Source organism: Sorex fumeus, unplaced genomic scaffold (assembly GCF_029834395.1).
Source record: "Sorex fumeus unplaced genomic scaffold, SorFum_2.1 ptg000054l, whole genome shotgun sequence".
Taxonomy (NCBI): Eukaryota; Metazoa; Chordata; class Mammalia; order Eulipotyphla; family Soricidae; genus Sorex; species Sorex fumeus.
In genome coordinates this window covers 24,533,450-24,551,487 of record NW_026606111.1, presented here as the reverse complement: position 1 = coordinate 24,551,487, position 18,038 = coordinate 24,533,450, and the positions used below count along the sequence as shown (strand labels likewise).

The following is an 18,038-nucleotide window of genomic DNA, read 5'->3' as shown; positions in this document are numbered from 1 at the left end:
GAAAGAAGAGGCCTAAATGGAGTCCTAAATGAAGTAGTTCATGCAGAGGTCAGAAATCTTCAGTCTTCAGAGTGAAAATCTCAACTAACTAATCTAAAGTCTCAGTAAACTCATCTATAAGATACCCCTTTCTCCTAATGGAAATGGCTTTACCTGAAATAATCCTTCTTTTCTTTTCCTAATTACCTTGCCCCACCTCTTTCTGACTAAAAAAGCCTTCCATTTTGTAACTTTCTTTCACTGCCTTTATACTTATTAGATGGATGCTGCATGATTCATAAATCATTTAATAAAGCCCGTTTGATTTTTCAAATTAACTCTTTTCATCATTTCACAACAACCAAAAGCAAAAGTTTCCTGCATTTGGTTGGTCTTGCCAATGAGTTTTTGAATATGACACCAAAAGCCTCCATTAAAAAAACCCAAAAGAAGTGGACTAGAAGAGATTCCGATTTGGAGGTCACGGGGAGATTTGGGGAGATTCGGCCCAGTCAGAGAAGACAATGAACCACATAACTTTTGGGGTTTTGTAGTTTCTTTTTAGGTCGAGTCAGAGGTGTTCAGGGCATATTACTTAGGGACCATGCAGTGCTGGGGATTGAACCCAGGCTTCACTGGACATTCTAACCCTAGCAGCTCCCTGGCCCCACTATGGCTTCTTTATTTGTTTTGTTTTGTTGATTTTTGAGTCAATACCTGGTTGTGCTCAGGGCTTACTTTCTGCTCTGTGCTCAGGGATCACTCCTGGTGGTGTTTAGAGGACAACATGGGGTTCCAGGGATCAAATCCGAGTTGGCTGTCAGCAAGGCAAGCACTTTAACCCCTATGCTATCTCTCTGGCCCTGCTCTAGCTTCTGGAGCCACTTTGGCAAGTTAACTAAATCCAAGGTAGAGTTTGTAGTCACCTCTAGTCTTTAGCTGATTGATCAAATGCCCACGAACAACCTGCATTTGTGACTGACTTCTGCAGGGAGTAAGTATAAACCTGTAGCACTGAACCCTTGACCTATGGGATCTGAAGCTGCCTCCCGGTCGGGAGTGCTATTCTTGGAGGGTACCCAGGTGATGCTGGGGAACTGCTCACTGGTATGAGAAACATCTCCTCCCAACACTGGAATTGGGTACATAATTGAATATAGTAATCCCACATCTGAGCACATGTTGAAGGGCATGAAATTACAATGTCAAAGAGCTATCCACATCATGATATTCATAATCCAACAATAAAGAGAGAAGAAACTCTTCCCTTTTGTGACAGCATGGCTGGACCTTGAGGGATTTAGGCTCTCACTAACATGTGGGTGGAATCTAAGAAGGTGAAATATATAAGAAATGGGGAAAACAATAGGGTTAACCAAGGGCTAAGGATGGAAAAATGAAATGTCAAGGATATAAACTTCCAGATATATGATAAATAACATCTAAGCATGTAATGCAGAGCATGGTAATTATAATTAAAATCTGAATTTAGTAGTTGGGAGATCTTAGGAGAGAAATGCTATCATCACACCAAAAAAAGTAGAACTATGTAAGGGGATGGTGGTATGAATTGTACTTACTGTGTTACTGTGTCATGATATATACAAGCACTGTATTATCACCTTAAATTTTCATTGTTGTATGTCACTAGTATAACAACAAAGCCAGAGGATAAAAAGCAAGAGGAAAATGCTATGCAAGGTATTGGCTTAAGGGGAATCAAGACAGGTTCCTCAGAAGGATACTATTATTTGAAAAGAAAATTTCATTCTTTTTTAAATTTTTTCATATTTTTTGTTTTTGAGCAATACCCTGTGATGCTCATGTATCACTCTTAACTCTGCACTCAGGAATTATTCCTGGAAGTGCTCAGGAACCATGTGGGAAGCTGAGGATCAAACCTAGGTCAGCTGCATGCAAGGCAAATGTCCTACCCACTGTGCTCTCACTCCAGCCCCTTGAACAGAAACTTCAATGTGACGAGAGAACTAAGCAGCCACCTGTGGGAAATGCATTCAGATGGATAGAACTCTGAGGCTGATATGATCCAGGTAAGTACAAAAAACCAATAATGCATCTGAATGGGGAAGGGCAAAGTAAATAGCGTCAGATGCCATTGAGCCCAGGTCCAAAGCTGCTTTGGACTTTATGCCTATCTTTCTGGGAAAGCACTAGGGCGGGGAAGCCATATGATCTGACAAGTTTTTCCAAGATATTTTCAGCTTCTATATGGGCAACAAACTGTAGGAGAGAAAGAATGAACAAGCCAGGTAAGGAAGTCATTGCAATAATCTTAGCTATAGATGATGGGAGTATGAACTAGGAGAACGTAGTGGTGTGTATGTGTGTGTGTGTGTGTGTGTGTGTGTGTGTGTTTGTGTGTTAAGAAGTAATCAGTCTAAAAGCAAGATGTTTAAGATGATTACAAGACTTGTGTGCCAGCATTACTGGGTTGTCCAATTTACTAAGATAGGGAAGGCTGGAAAACTGGAGTGGCTAATGAAAGAGGCTTTGGACCAGCTATCTTAGAATGTCACTCTGGACAACCAAGTAGAAGAAATGAGAAGGCAGTCTGTTGAACATAAATCTGGAATGCAAGAGAGAGCTAACATCAGGTATAGAAATACATGAGCCATCAGTATAAGAAGCTTTAACGTGGTGGGTCTGGATACTTCACCCAGGAAGCAAACAAGTTGGAGCAAAGGGATTCAAGGTTGAGCCTGGAAGCCTGTTACTGCTTAGAAAGGGAAGAGAAGCCACCAACATTGGGAAGAGGAGCATAACCCAGCTCCAGAGAAGGAGGATGACGTTAGTGACATCAACATTAAGCCCCTAACCTCCCGAAGCTTGCACAAACCCATCTACCTGTTGACTCCGTTCCATTGGCTGGAAAGAAATGCTTGAGGGCAGAGCCCATCTTTCACCAGCTTCAGTAGTTTATGTAATTAGCACTATAAAACAGATAGTACAGGAAGGCACGCAGAAATTGCCCCATTCAGAGGTGTAGAAGGACTTAAAATATATGCTCTGTCTACCAAGAAAACAAAATGACAAGAAAAATCTAGTCGATTCTTGAAACCTAAAGAGTTTTATTTGCCAATGCATTTTCAAGTATTTATTATATCATTTGAATAAGCAGTTGGGGCTTCCAAGGGAAGGCTAAGTTTCTATCTTCCTGAAGAAGGAATGTAGAGAGGGAAAGATGTGGAATGGATCGGAAGAGCCAGAAAATAACTAAAGTAATCTAGGTGGGTGGGGAGAGAACTTTTAAAAGGTTATTACAATTCTGAATTTATTTTAAAAAAATATAAAAATCCAATAAAATGCTGCTGACAAGACAGCTAATTAAAGTCAATTCATGAGGACATGCACAAATCTGCTAATTTCTTTAAAATATTAGATGAAACCAATGCTTTCTCAAATCATATGAAGAGTGATACCACACTTGGAAATAGGAGAAGGTGCATAATACTGGAGTTAGAAAAGTTCTGTGATTTAAAAAAAAAAATAGTTGAAACATTCTTCATAGTTTAGAATAGACACAACCTATTCATACAATTAGGGGTGTTGAGCCAGAGAGCTAGTCAAGTGGCTGAGTGTATGCTCTGCATGTGAAAGACCCAGGGCCTGGGGATAAAAAACACAATAGCCTCTGAGAATCACAGTGTGTCCACCCAAGCCCCCGAAAACTCAGCAATTATAGTTGTTGTTAATAACCAGATGCCAAGATACCCATCAATCAAAATAAAAGTTGGTCTCTATATCTTATTGGTGGATAACCACCATATATCAGTCATGCACATAACAGAATAATTTGCTTAATGCTTATTTTGTTTTGTTTTGGGGCCACAATCTTACTCCTGGCTCTGAGCTCAGGGGTCACTCGTGGTGGGGATCACAGGACTATAGATCAAACCAAGGGTTGGCCTTATACAAAGCAAGTACCTTGCCCTATATACTATCGCTCTGGCCCCACCATATGGAATTTTGGCCCACCCAGCAGTACTCAGCACTTAGTCCGAGCTCTGGCTCAGGGATTACTCCTGGCAGTGCTCAGGCAACCATATGGGGTGTTGGGGATCAAATCTAGGTTAGCCATGTGCAACAACTCTCTATCTCCATAAGATATATTTTAAATGAAAGAAATGAAGGGCATTTAGTGGCCGGAGCGATAGTACAGCAGGTAGGGTGTTTGGCTTGCATGTAGCCAACCCAGGTTCAATCCCATATGGTCCCTTAAGCACCACAAAGAGTAATTCCTGAGTGCAGAACCAGGAGTAACTCCTGAGCATCGCTGATTATGACCCAAAAAAGCAAAAAAAAAAAAATTGAAGGGCATTTATACACACATATTTATATTACATATATCCAAACACATACACACATAAACACATAGAATAAATCTAACTCTCAAAAATACAAAACACAAAATGCATAGGGAAAAAGGCTAGAAAAAATGTATTAAAATATTAAAAAATAATTTAATGATTGTTATCTCTGAAGAGTGGGCTTTTTTCTCATCTATATATGTTTATGTCATTTAACAAATATATATATGTTTTTTTCTGCCACACCCAGGGTATTCAGGACTTACTTATTTCTGTGCTCAGGATCACTTCTGGCAGGGCTCAGGTGATGTTATGTCATGCTGGGAATCAAAGCCAGCAAGTAAGGCAAGTACTCTACCCTACTAGTCCATGGCTTGTGTTTTAAAAAGAATGATGCTATTTTTCAAGTCCTTTGTTTTGGGGCCACACCTGACAGTATTCATGGATTACTCCTGGCTCTGTGCTCAGAGGTCATATGGGTTGCTGGCACAAACCAAGGCAAGTGCTCTACTTACTGACTCTGGCCCCTGCACAATATTTTTAGAAAAAGAAAAATTTTTAAAGAATGGGACATAGGTGGGCCAGAATGACAATGGGGATAATGCAACCAAGAATCTCTACCAGCTCCTATCAAACACAGGATAATTCATCGCACTGCAAATTCTTCCTATATTCCTTTCAATAGGCAGTTTGGAATCTGGAGAGAGCACTCAATGGCTTGAGCACACGATTTGCATGAAGGATGCGAGAGTTTGATCCTCAGCACAAAAACAGGGCACATACACAAGCCAGATGCCATTCAGTCTCTTGGTGACTCAGTAAAAACATTTTCCCAGATCCCCTGGTGCAAGAAATTCAACAAGACACTCCCAATCACAATAGATCCTTCCCTGAGGGGAATTGCAGGATGGGTCAGGGATTTTGCTCTGATAAAACTTTTCACATAAGCTCCTTTTCGCAAAATGTCAGCTGAAGCCCCATATTTTGAGAACAACAGGCAACATATTCAAAGCAGGTATCAGTCAAACTTGTTTCAGACTTACTAAAATATAGCAGAACCAGTCTTGCAACTATCAGCCCCTCTTCTACTTCAGACTTTTATCAGAGGAGGCTCAAAAATCTGAGCACAGACTGAAGAGTTCCGTCAAAGTAAAGCTAATACTGGGGTCTCCCTCCCCACCCTAATGTTGGGGGATCACAGACACAGAGAGCAGCCCTGGCTTTCCTCCAGGAGAAGTTGGAACATGGAAGGCCAATAGTCCCTGCGATAGTGGGAGAGCACAATGAATGAAAGGTCTCCCGGGTTCCTTTAGTGAGAGGCACTTCAAAGCCACCAGCCTTACATTTATCTTGAGGGAACCCCCACGAAGGATTTGGAGCATTCCCAGCAAAGGGAAGCTGGTGACAGGAGGCTCTGAGGGAATCCCAGGAAGACCTCAGGTTTCTGTTTATTTTGTAGTGCTGAGGGTTGAAACCAGAGCTCTGCACACGCACAGCAAGAGTTCTACTGTTGAGCTATGCTGGCCCCAGACCTCAGGGAAGGAAAGGAGGTAAGTGTTATCACTTCCTTAGCAGGAAATGCAGCAGTGCCAAAACACTTATTCAGGGTCTCCACGAATCCATAAAAGAGCCCAAGAAACAGGCAGGATGTGCATGTCTGCCGCATACAGAAGCTAAGAGTAGACAAGCAAATTGTACCAGCTCAGGAGAGAGACTTTTGCCCTATTTCTGCCAAGCTTTTGGATAGAGCTGAAGAAAGAGACCTGGGGATTTACTTAACCATAACTGATTTTTTCTTTTTAGTATTTTTGGCATAGAATTATGTCAAGCACTATTTCTTAGAGGAGAACGGGTACCTTCAGGGTGGTATGGGCTGGAGTGATAGCACAGCATGTAGGGCATTTGCCTTGCACACGGCCGACCCAGGTTTGATTCGGTTCCATTCGGAGAGCTTGGCAAGCTACCAAGAGTATCCTGCCCGCATGGCAGACCCTGGCAAGCTCCCCGTGGCGTGTTTGATATGCCAAAAACAGTAACAAGTCTCACAATGGAGACGTTACTGGTGCCTGCTCAAGCAAATCAACGAACAAGGGGAGGACAGTGCTACTATTTCTTAGGCAAAAATTATTTCCTGGGGCTGGAGCAATAGCACAGCGGGTAGGGCGTTTGCCTTGCACGTGGCCGACCTGGGTTCAATTCCCAGCATCCCAGATGGTCCCCTGAGTACCGCCAGGGGTAATTCCTGAGTACAGAGCCAGGAGTAACTCCTGTGCATCGCCGGGTGTGACCCAAAAAAAAAGAGGAAAAAAAAGGAAAAAAGTATTTCCTAAAATGAAAACATTCAAGATGTTTAAATAGACATCTCATTGAAATACTTGATGTTATATAGCTTGAGTAAAGAAGCTGAAGTTATGAGACAGTCTTTGACAGCTTGCCAATTTTGAAATTACATATTAGCAGCCATCATGATTGAGAACCCAGCGCTAAAATGTTGGAGAAACAAGTAGAAACCAGAACGCTCATCTCTCACTTTGCTAGAAAAAGTGCAAATTTTGTATGTGGTGTTCGTGTATAGGGGGGTGGGGGGGTGGGGCTAGGGAACAGGGTTTCATCTAAATTCTGCTATTGAATGCACTTTCATTCTGTCCTTTGTCCTTAGATTCCTGAGGTCATCTTTGGGTAGATCCGTGTCACTCTGGATGTTTCTAAAAGAAAGCAAAGGATTACAAATCCACTTTCAATGTTAAGTCCTGGAGGTTGAGGACTTAACACTGTACCTTCAAAAGCACTCATGTTTCAAGGTGAGCTTTGCCTGAGGGAGAGTGATGAATGCTTGTCTCAACACTGCCTCCAGTCCCGAAAGCCCAGTAAAGTGTTTCCTCCAAATTCTTCTTCCAGAGGGGCAGCCTGGGGAACCTCTTGCCATGTTTCTCCTCTGGTAGCAACCACCTATAACCCTGCCTACGTGGTTCTGAATGAGGCTCACACCATTAATAAAGCAAATAACATGGAGCAAGTTAAGCAAAACTCACACTCATTGCTCACAGTCGACTTTCTCTGAGAGTGAACTTTCCCTGTTTCTGTCTGGGGAAAATAAAACATTTGAAGGCAGCCAATGAAGCGCTTCAAAGTTGTGGTCCAGAGCCACTGGCCCATGGTGTAACAGACAAAAACTTGAAATTAGGCTTCCAGTTTCTTGGCAAAACCTTCCCAGGAAGGAAGTAATTCCAAGCCTTAGAGTAGACCCAGTGGCCAAGCTTTTCTTTGGCGAGGCCTGTGGTGGAAGCCACGGCCATGCAGAAATCAGTGAGCCATCATGCTATGTGGAACAAACGCCATACACAGCAACAGGTGCACACCAGGTACAGGGCTGAGCACCAAAGGAAAACTGTGCACAGAAGGTCCAGAGCAGCTCCCATTTGAAGTGATCTTTAGAAAAGCAACATTTTGCTATTGCAAAGACCATGGAAGTCTGTGGCGTCTCCAAACGAAACTTCCAAATAGAACATTCTTCTTCTTCTTTTACCTCCTTGGCCTGAAGGAGAACTAAATAAGGTGATCAGGTATGAATGAGAATTATTCAGAAAGACTTAGGGACACTACACATGAAAGTCCCAAACCAAATACCAGAGGGGCTGTCTGCTTGGGAGCTTATCACTTGACTTCAATATATTTGAAGTCAGACCCAATGCACATCTCAGCAGTTCTGCACCTAGTAACTCTTCGATTTTGTAAAGTAAACAACTAGTATTTTAGAAGACTGTTGAGTGTCCTAAAAGATGTTTAGAATGAATTTAGCAGGGATTGGGCATGTGGCTTAGTAGTAGAGCACTTGACTCACATGTCCGAGGCTTGGGAGTCTATGCTTTCTAAGGTCTTGCTCTCAAAATCTCTTAAGCCCAGCCAAGTCCTCAGAGCAGCTTGATTCAGTAAGATCATTACATGAAAACCAGGCATTCTTAGTAGGTGGAAGAGCACTCACACAGGACAGAGAAAGACGAGGAGCTGGTATGCTGAGACATTGGCAAAGTTCATTCAGTTGGATGCCAGAGGAAATGAGGTCAATTTCTTCCAAAATATGTTTTAAAAATTAGAATAAATATCAGAAGGTATGGAGTAAATAAACTACAGCAGAGACCATGTGCCAATTTCGTTCTTCTGCAATACACCCCAAACCAATAAGTGTGTCTTCTGGACATTATGTTTCATTATGGTCTCTCAGAACGGATGTGGTTTCTCCAGCCAGCAACAATATAAAATTCCTACTTATTTATGATAGGGCTTTTGTGAGAGAATGAATCCAAACTTTGGTGCAGTTATGTGAGTGAAGTCAGTCAGAAGAAGTACAGACACAGAACGATCTCTCATATGTGGGATATAAAAAGAAAAAACAGTAAGGGAACAACAAGTGGCCAAAGGCACAGAACCTGAGAACTGGCTTACAGAACTGAGCTTACCTATGATGGGGGTGAATGGGAGAGGTCCTTGGGACAATGGTGGAGGAAAACAGACATTCTGGTAGAGGGTGTGCTATTGAAAGAAACTACACAAGAGGGTGTGCTGCATGCAAGAAACTATCATTAACAAGTCAGAAAGAGAGGGACAGATATAGAAGAACTGCACTCATTTGTGGAATATAAAGTAACAGAATGAAAAACTAACACCCAAGGATAGTAGAAATAAGAACCAGGAAGATTGCTCCACAGCTTGGAAGCCGACTTCACATGCTGGGGAAAAAGGCAGCTCAGATAGAGAAGGGACCAAGTAAAGGATGCTTGGAAGGCCTGCTCAGGATGGGAGATGTGTGCTGAAAACAGACTACAGACCAAACATAATGGCCACTTAATACCTTCGTTGCAAACCACACACCCTAAACGAGAGAGAGAGAATGTGCCTGTCACAGAGGAGAGAATGTGCCTGTCACAGAGGCGGGGGGGGATGGGGTGGTGGGGGTGGTGGGAAGGATACTGGGAACATTGGTGGTAGAGAATGGGCACTGGTGGAGGGATGGGTACTCGATCATTGTAAGTCTGTAACTGTACCTCACAGTGATTCATTAAAAAATAAAAGAAATAAAGAAAACTATCACTAACAATATTGGAAATTCTGGTGGCTCAGTAAAAATGGGGGTGGTAGATCCTTTTGAAAACTCATTGTCTTCTCATAAAGATCTGCTCCCACTAAAGTGGGATTCTGTTTATTTTTGGTGGCATAGAATTTTATATACTTGTAAGTAGAGGCCTTTGAGTGCTCTGTGGGAAGAGTCCTTTCCCACAGTGACGGTATGTATAGTTCTGCTGGAACCAACCCGATGCCCAGTCTCAGGGGAGAACACAACTGTCTGGCCAAGTGGATGGAGCACACCATTTCACACACATGAACAGGTAAACCAAACCAGGTCACTGAGAAGTAATGCTGGATCTTTTGTTGACACAGTTGGAAATAATTTCTCTATTTTGTTGTTTGTTTTATTGGTTTTGGGACCACACCCAGCCATGCTCTAGGGACAGGGCATGCTAGAGATTGAACCTGAGACTCCTGTATGCAAAGCATGTGTACCAGCCCTTTGGGCTATCTCCATGGTCCAAGAACTCTTTTTCCTGGGTCTGCAAGCTAAGCCCAAAGGTAAGGGTGGGAAGCATGTTTGGACAGGAAATGGAACCAACTGTAGCCAGTGAATGTTGCCCTCATAGCAAAAAAGAGAATCAGGAACGGCTGAATCTCTGCACCAGAGATTCCTACAGAGGTCACCTTAGATTTTGCAGATGTGGGAGCCAAGAAAGTCTGGATTATGGTTTTGTTGCTTTGAGAACTCGAGTTAAATGCAGTGCTTGCAACTGAATAAGCCACAAGTGACTGTAGAAGCCCAATAAGGGGCTTCATCAGCTTCATGGATTCACTGTTAAAACTCAGTCACACAGCACACTGAAATTTGGAGTTTTGTTAGCTTTAAAGTTGACCGTGAAAGAAAGAGATAAGAAGGTTTGTCTTTTTTTAAAAAAAAATAAATAAATATTTGTTTAGGTGGGGGCTATACCTGGCGGTGCTCAGGAATCACTCCTGGTGACGCTTGGGGAAACATCACTCCTGGTGATTCCAGGGGTTGAACCCAGATCTGTTGTATGTAAGGTAAGTGCCCTACCCACTGTACAATCACTCTAGCTTGGGGTTGTCTATTTTCATTGCCTTAAAGTCTCCTAAGTTCAGTTAGGTCAATGTATACTCTACAGATGTTCTTAACCATATGAGTCGGCATATGGTCTTTAGTTCCTGTTAGTAGCAAATACTCTGGATATTTAGAGCAATGACCTCTGTTCCCTGCAGTATCAGCCCACAAGCATCATGCCACCCAGCATAGGCAGGGGATAAAACAATAATGTAATAAAGTATATTTATCTTCTAACAGTCAAATTTGAAAGAGCAGCAGCTCATTCTCATTCCTGGTAAATATGTTCCAAGACCAATAGGTGGCTGAAACTACAGATAGTGCTTGTCTCTGAACATACCGATTTTCTTTACATATATCCATTCTCAAAGGTAGGTACTGCTACCAGGAGGATTACTTCACAGATTAGAAGCCAGTCTCCCATGCTGGGGGAAAAGGCAGCTCAGATAGAGAAGGGAGCACCGAGTAAAGAGTGCTAGGAGGGCCCGCTCGGATGGGAGATGCAGGCTGAAAGTAAACTATAGACCGAACGTGACAACCACTTAATACCTCTATTGCAAACCACCCAAAAGGAGAGAGAGAACAAAAGGGAATGCCCTGCCACAGAGGCGGGGTGGGGTGGAAGGGACAGGGCAGGGGTGGTAGGAGGGATGCCAGGACCATTGGTGGTGGAAAACGGGCACTGGTGGAGGGATGAGTACTCAACTATGGTATAACTGAAACGCAAGCATGAAAGTTTACAAGTCTGTAACTGTACCCCACAGTGATTCACTAATAAATTTTTTTTAAAAAAAGGTAGGTACTGTTAATAAAGTTTAACCATTAATTTACGTGAAGACAGAAATTAATATCTAATAATAAAATAAGAACCAATGATAGAGACTGCAGAGATAGTACAGTAGGGCTCTTGCCTTGCCCACAGCTGATATAGGTTAAATCCCTTGAGCTCGGCCAGGAGTGATCCCTGAGTGCAAAGCCAGGAGTAATCCCTGAGGACAGCGACGTGTGTCCCACCACTCCCCACTGCAAATTATATATATAAATATATATATATTCTAATGAAAGACACATGACTCTGGGGCCAGGTTAATAGCTCAGTGGTAACACTTGCTTCACATGTATGAGGCCCTGGGATCATTTTCAGATTTCAATTGACCACAGGTAACTAAAGCCCTAGAAAGCAAAACTGAAGATAAGGAGACTCCTCTAGCAGACAAATTTCATTACTCCTCAATGTAATGAAATCAGGCAATTCCAGAACATTCTCTGTTCCCACTCCAAAACACAGGAAATCTGGATAATTATAATAAAATCTAAAATATCTAGGTATATTCAAAAGTAAGGAAGAGAATTTTAAGGTGACAACAAAAAGAAAAGGAACTTCAAACCATCAGTATAGAATGAAGCAGCTGCATGGAGAAGGGGGGCGTTTAGGACCAAAAACACACTTCGAATCTTCAATGCTGGCTCCAGGACAAGTGTGAAGGAATCTGGCCTCAGAAATGGAAGGTGAACCGGATTGCTAACATAGCCAGGAGCACTAAAAATCTGTGATCTGTGAATAAAGACTAGTAGAATTTCACGTGTAATCTGCTTCCAAGATGCATAAAGAACTAGAGGTGAAAAAAAATGTATCAAACTCAACTTAAGGGCTAGAGAGATAGTACAAGGACTAAGGTAAGGCGCTTGCCTTGCATACAACCGACCTCAGTTTAATCTCTAGCACCACATATGGTCCCTGAGCATTGTCAGGAGTGATCCCTGAGCACAAAACCCGGAGTAAGCCCTAAATACCACCATGTATGGTCCAAAAACCACACACACACACACACACACACACACACACACACACACAAACCCAAACAACAAAAACCCGTTATTTAAATCTCAAGGCCCTAAGCTGATGCAGAAACAAATATGTGATATGATAGCAGAAACTCTGAGTTGAGCTAAGACAGGAAAACCAGGCAGAATATTGAAACCAGTCAACAAGCGCTAAGCTGCCTCTTAAAAATCTAACTTAACATTGCTGCCTCCTTTAAAACTAAATTGCAACACTGGTCTGAGCACAGAGACTCCCACACAGGACTCCCACGAAAGTCAACCCCTGCTGCAGACAGCCCAGAACTTTTCCTTGTCAAAAGTAGGTCAGTACTCATTTAATGTTTTGTTGCACCCCAAAAGTTTATTTCCTCTAGAAACCCTGCAGGTTCGGGCAGAAAAACCTATTTCAACTTGATTTTATTATTGTAAATCAACAACACACACACACACTTTCTGTATTATATTCATTACTTATTAACCACAACTTATCATCTTTTTACCCAGCTCTTAAGATTAAAATCAATCTCCCAGGAATGTTTGGCAATTAGCAATTTTTTTTATGTCAAGTGCATTTTTTAAATTTACTCTTCTTTGCTTTCAGTCATAACACCAGGACAGAAAGTGACTGAGATTTAGATATTCAGATAAGATTCTTATTTTTCGGAAATAGATTTAATTATTAGGTTCTGAATTTCTAAGGAACCTTCAGACAGCATTTGCTTATTTGTTTGTTTTTTGTTTCTGGATCACACCAGCAATACTCAGGGCTTATTCCTGGCTCTGTACTCAGGGATTACTCCTGGTGGGGACTGGGGGAACCATATGCAGTACCGGGTATCAAACTGGGGTCAGTTGCATGCAAGGCAAATACCTTGGCCCTGTATTACCTCTCCAGCCCCAGATAGTTCAATCTTAATATTTACTACCAAATGGATTCAATGGCCCTAGCAGCACAACTTTTATTGTTCTGGCATAGATAAGTGTACCTAGCTAAAGATTGCACTGACACTTTATAATCCTAATTATTTTTCATGCATATTTATGAAATATAGTGCCATAAAAATGGAAAGATCACCAGCCCAGTGATAAGGAAGCCTGGAAGCCAGCCCTGGTCTGTTCTCTTAATAAGCGTCTAATCTTTTAGCATGTCACGTAACCAACCAAGGCTTCAGGTTCCAGATTTATAAAATGTTGATAGCATCACCAAGCTCCCACGCCTCATAGCTGCTGTGAAAAGTACTGACAGGGAGGCTGAAGGGAGTCATGGAAAGATCATGAATGTGGGAGAAGTCTGGCTTCTGACAGGCCTCTCGTGGGCCCTTATGTAACTTCACACTCCTTGGATTCTCTTCATCTGCATACGCTAACTCCTAAACTCTTTCTTACATTTCTCAATCTATTGAGCTGGGTGATCCTACTATCCCTTTAGATTTATTTTAGATTTCTTAGTATGTTTCAGCCTTTATTAGATCATCTGAAGATGTTCCTTTTTTGAATTTTAAATTTATTTTATTTTATTTTTATAAAATAGTTCACAATATTTGATTACATTTAATATTTGAACACCAATCCCACCATTATTACACCTTCTCACCACCATATTTTGGGTGTTTCCATCCCAAACCTCAACCCCTGCCCCAAAGCAAAACCGAAATAATTTATTTTGTATTTTTTGGTATGAATAAACCATGAAACTATTCTTTTCCTCACTTTTATCCACATAGCCTCTACCACAATGGTGTTTATTTCCAGTGGGGTGTCTTCCACGACCTCCTTATAATCCATTAAGTCTCACTGGTTTTGACCCATGCTTTTTAAAAATAACAGAAAATAGTAGAGCACACCACAGTTAGTAAGGTAAAGGGTAGTTCACAGAATATTTCATTTATGCGCTCTAATAGGTTACAAAGCAAAAATATGTTACAAAATGTATTAGTCATCATCCAGTTGGAAAGCACTGCTGTGCATTGTAAAGCAAATCCATTCATGCCAAACCCTTGCTTCAGAACCTTTTATGACTGATGACAAAGCCCCTTACCTTAATGTGGGCTGGAAGACCTCACTTGACACTGCCTTTTCTTTAACAATCACTTTACTCTGTGCAACCTCTTGGTCTCTGATCTAGTCACAACGGAACCTCTTAAATTCCTCTTCAACATCATTTTGGATAGGAACCTCCCCCTAGGTCAGACGATGCTCGACGCTTTAAGTGTAGGAGAAAGCACAGACCAGTTTCCTGTGCTCACAGAGCTCATGTTGCAGCCGACTCTGAACGCAGAGTGCTCCTTGCCCATGGTGGATAGACTCATCACACCGTCCGCTTCTCCAACCCTTCGCAGTCCCCAACTCCCCTTGCCACACAATGCCGGGTGAATGAATGAGTGATCACTCATTCTTTTCAGCTGTTGTAGGGCTCTCAGTACCTCATGCTTGTCAGGCAAGTACTAAATCAGTACAGATTCAAAAAAATGGGGCGGGGGAGCTGGAGTGATAGTTTGGTGGGTAGGGCATTTGCCTTCCACACTGTCAACCCAGGTTCGAGTCCCAGCATCCCATATGGTCCCCTGAGCACCGCCAGGAGTAATTCCCAAGTGCAAAGCCAGGAGTAATCCCTGTGCATCACAGGTGTGACCCAAAAAAACCAAAATAAATAAATAAATCAGTACAGATCTCAACTACCTCACTCATTATGCACTTTTCTAACTGGGTCCCATTGCTTTCTCTGTTTAAAATGCTTTTCTGGGCCCAGGGAGGCAGTGCAGGGGGTAGAGCTTTTGCCTTGCATTAGGTTGATCAGGGCTTGGTCACCAGTACTGCATATGGTTCCTTGAGCCCCTTCAGGTATGATCCCTGAGCACAGAGCTAGGAGTAAGCCCTGAGAATGATCAGAGGTATGGTCCAACCCTTTCCCCATTTCCACCATATCCAAAATGCTCTTCCCTTTATCCTCTACCAGCACGGGTCTGTTTCTACTTTGAAATTTAACCGATATCTTCTTTGTAAAATCTTTGAATTTCCTGCAAAGGATTGATCTCTCTCTAAGCTCTTGTTAATGCTATGGGCACTGCTGTCTTAAAATGGCCTACTTAGTCAGTTCTGACCCACTGAGCTCTGAGGTCCGTATAAAGAGCAACTGCATTATATTAATTTTTTCTATGTCTGCTTGGGATTGTGCATAGTTCCTGGCTCTTTCCAGTCTGTGTCTCATAAATATTTTTTGACTATTCATCAGCTCTATTCCTAAAGGGCTCTGCTAAGTCACTCAATTTCTTCTAACACTGAGGCAAATCTTTTCATGGTTACCTAAAAATATTCTGCCTTCAGTGCGATCACTGTTTCCCTCCTATGATATTTTCCCTCTTGTAATCTTTATCTTTTTTAAAATCCTAGTGCATCCTAATGATTTTTAAAAATAATTATGGAACAACCAAACTTTGAATATCCATTCCCTCTTCTTCCTCGTTTGAACTATACTTCTTTGGGGTGGGGTGGGGATGGCTTTCAAGCAGTACTTAGGATCTACAGTCAAATGTTCTACCATAGTACTCAGAGGATCTGCAGTAAAATACTCAACCACAGTACTTGGAGGATCTGGAGGACACCTGGATGATGGCTCTAGGTGTTCAGGCCCAGCAAGTGCTCGGACCACCAGAGTTATACATGGCAGTGCTGGGATGCCATGCAGTGACAGGGATGGAACTCAGGCCCTAGTTTATGCCAAATGTGTGCTCCAGACTATTCTTCTGAGTTCTTTCATCCATTAATAGAATCCAATAAAGAAAGACAACAGATGGAGAAGTGCATAAGCATATACAGTAATAGGAAAAACAGAAGTAAAAGGACAAATTAAGATATGGCTGTTACTCTGTGTATGGGTGAGTAGAGATTGCTTTTATGGTGCAGGTAATGCATCAACGGTTTTGGGAAATGTGCTCTGCAAAGTGAGAAGTTTCTGGGGATCAAACTCATGGCTCAGGCATGTAAGGGAATGTTATGAGCCACATTCCAGGGCTGCTACAATGGGTATTTTAAGCATTCGTGTATATTTATTGGGTATATTTATTTATTTCTACTATGCAAAATAAAGCTTCTCTGAAAAAAATCCCTAAGAGAAGACTGAATGAAAGAAAAACTTTGTTCTGAATAAAATCTAAGTTTAAAAAAATACAAAAACCAAGGGGCCAGAAAGAAAGTATAGGTAGGTAAGATACTTGGCTTGCATATGGTCGATCTGGGTTTGATGTCTCACACTACATATTGTCCTGAGATTTACCAGGAGTGATCCCTGAGCATAGAGCCAGGAGGACTGCTATGTGTAGTCTTGAAATAAACACACACACAAACACATACACACAAACCCCAAATGATACATTATTCCAGAAGTTGCTTCTATGCTAGCATACAGGTTAGTATGGTTTTTGTGAGATCTCACTATAGTGTACCATGACCAGGGCTAAAAAACGCAGAAGTGATGGTACAGCCCATCAACCTTATCCTCAGATCCTTGCAAAATAGATCTAAGATTTCACTGTGGCTTTATGAGAAAACAAATAGGTAGATAGGGGGCCTGTATCATGGGTTTTGGTGAATATATGAGCCTCATATTAGGTGATATAGAAGAGAATCATTCAGAAAAAAGTCAAGAAAACAACTGGGTCAGATCAAATGTAAAACGGAGATAATATTACTCTGCTCCAAAGTATCTCCAACTAGAAAATGATTAGTGAAGGGATAAATTGTTGGGAAGGCACTATAATTTGTTTTTCAGGTGTTCCTTTTGGGAAAGTAGCTCTAAAACATTTGTTCATATTGTTTTGATCACTGTTATCTTACTGCCATATAACAATAAATGGTGAGTGGCAGCTTTTATTTAAAAAAGAAAAAACGACAAACCACTAGATAAATATACACTAGCTCTCCACTCAACAACCTTTGTGTGATGTGTACTACAATGTGCCGCACTGTAGTGGGAAGAGAAATGACACGGGCTCTTTGAGGAGCATGCATTCTGGTATAGAAACACAAACATGTAAAGAAACAAAGGCCAAAAAGTGGGATAGGACTTGAGATAGAAGGATTCATAAAATGTGAGAAAAGAAAGGAAGGGGATCAATACTACCTGGAAGAAACCAAGATTTCATAGAAAAGGGAAGGCTTGGAAATGACGTTTCAGCAACTGAGAAGTGGAATAAAAAAATTAATGAAAACAATTCAGGATGGCTTAAAGGCCCCTCCCCACCCCAAGGGACCTGCCCTGGCAGCAGAAAACCTCCAGATCTCAACCACTGCCATGCTCACGGCTGCTCTCCACAGGATTGGGCTGAGTCTCATCCATGAGTGAACCTATTCCTGGACATCCCATACTTTACACCACTGGTATGCCAAGAGTATCACATCACATTTGATGGGGTTTAAAGTTGAAGACAACTAATCTTAGAGGGAAATATGTTTTTACAGATATACGCTCACAAGGCTCAACAGTTAACAACATGTTAGTGATCTCTTATAGAAGGGCTTATTGGCCCCTGGGTGTTCAGGCCCAACCAAGTGCTCGGACCACCAGAGTTATACATGGCAGTGCTGGGATGCCATGCAGTGACAGGGATGGAACTCAGGCCCTAGTTTACGCCAAACGTGTGCTCCAGACTATTCTTCTGAGTTCTTTCATCCATTAATAGAATCCAATAAAGAAAGACAACAGATGGAGAAGTACATAAGCATATACAGTAATAGGAAAAACA

The 18,038-nt window shown here is 41.8% G+C and overlaps 1 pseudogene; it reads left to right on the top strand.

Moving 5' to 3' along the window:
* The first annotated feature begins 7,098 nt into the window (after nucleotides 1–7,098).
* Nucleotides 7,099–17,010, top strand: LOC130033651 (small nuclear ribonucleoprotein E-like; annotated as a pseudogene).
* Nucleotides 17,011–18,038: the final 1,028 nt, after the last annotated feature.